The following is a 1,796-nucleotide window of genomic DNA, read 5'->3' on the forward strand; positions in this document are numbered from 1 at the left end:
AGTTAAAAATTAATTAAAAATATAAAATAATATATACTAAAATATAAAATATATTAAAAATAATTTAAATAATATAACATATGTATTTATCTATATATATATAGTAACTAATTTTAGTATATTATATTTTTGCCTTTAATATATATTATTATTGTTTTTGTTTTTTTGCTCTCTAATAATTGAAAGTTGACAGTAAATAATCGCTGAATGCGAATTGGATAAGTCTTAACAGGCAAACATACATAATTAGCCACTAGATTATTCATTGTATATTTTGTTACCAAGTGACAGCCTATTAATTACTTCAATATATATAATATATCATTTTTAACTTGCGTCTTGTAGTGAAAAAAATATATAATGGTGTTTTTTAATCATGTTGCTATGTATGGATCAACATCATAATTTCATATAATATTTAATTGTACTACTTGGGAAGGTAATTTATCAAGTTTGTTTTTAAGCTTGAACAATGTTATATGGCATCAATTGGCGTGTCCTAATTGATCACTCAATCTAGGTCGATATAGGGTCTTGCCAACCTTGAAGGTGTATACGTGCTTATCAACTAGGCTAATTAATAGGATTTTCTTCCCCATAGCCATCAACTTACATTTCTTTATTAATTGTAATTTGCAGCATAGAAGGTGCTACGAGCCATCCTTTATCATCGAGTTAATTGAATTATATCATGTTGATTTGGCAATTTCACTAACTGATACATTATAATTGCTGTTAAATATTTGTCCGTATGGGCTTACAGCCTTTTCTTAGCAACTACTTTGACAATATATAACTCTAACAACTTACTGTTATATGTCTAACTTTACCGAGAAAGGTTAAATTGATTAGGTTTTGAACAAATTAATAGCAACATATATATTATTTAATTTTATGCTAATAACAAAAGTTTTTTGATAAGATGATGTATAGTCGAAAATGTACTTATATTGTATGTAGCACTTACCACGCAATGCTAAACATATACGACAAACTTCTAAGTCCAGTAGAGATTCACTTGATATCATCACATGGATCAATTATAAATACTCATCACATAACTTCTTTAATATATTAAGTGGAATTAAACATATCACTTGTTTAGGTAGGAAGCATCTTGAAGTATTAATAAGTAGTTTAATTACAAGATCAAATTCAATAAACGTTTTTTTTTTTGAGAGACTTCTACTCTTTTTATATATGACTTCAATTAAAAAAAATTAAATTAGATTTGTCAAATTTTTTAAAATAAAATTTGAGGATACTAGTGATACAAAAGATTCGGATTTTAAATTTTTTTTTCATTAACAATAATTTTTTATATTTTAAAAAATTATTATTAATAAAAAAAATTTTAGATGCCTCATTTAAAGCCAAGTAATGTGTTTCGGTCACTCCTCTTAAATCCAATAAAATCACTTAATCATGGCCAAAATCAACACGGTTTTAGACACATTGAATAATAATGCATTTTGTAATTCAAATCATATAGAATTATATTTTTTTTCAGAAAAAATATAAGTAGACAATGAAAATACTAAATAATATAAATAATAGATCTATCGGATGTTCAATTTACTAAATGTGCGAATGGTTATCTTAATATTAAGATTTAGATAAATACGTAATTTGAGATGTAATGTGTTTTTACTTTATTAGACTAATTTTAGAATCTATTATTTACATTATTCATAAAAATCATTGTGTACCTATTTTATTGAAACATTTCTAAAAACATAGAAAACGGTTGATTATCATATTTTCTAAGAGACAAAGAGTTATTAGCTCTCACAACT

The sequence above is a fragment of the Arachis ipaensis genome, chromosome B03, assembly GCF_000816755.2.
Source record: "Arachis ipaensis cultivar K30076 chromosome B03, Araip1.1, whole genome shotgun sequence".
Lineage (NCBI taxonomy): Eukaryota > Viridiplantae > Streptophyta > Magnoliopsida > Fabales > Fabaceae > Arachis > Arachis ipaensis.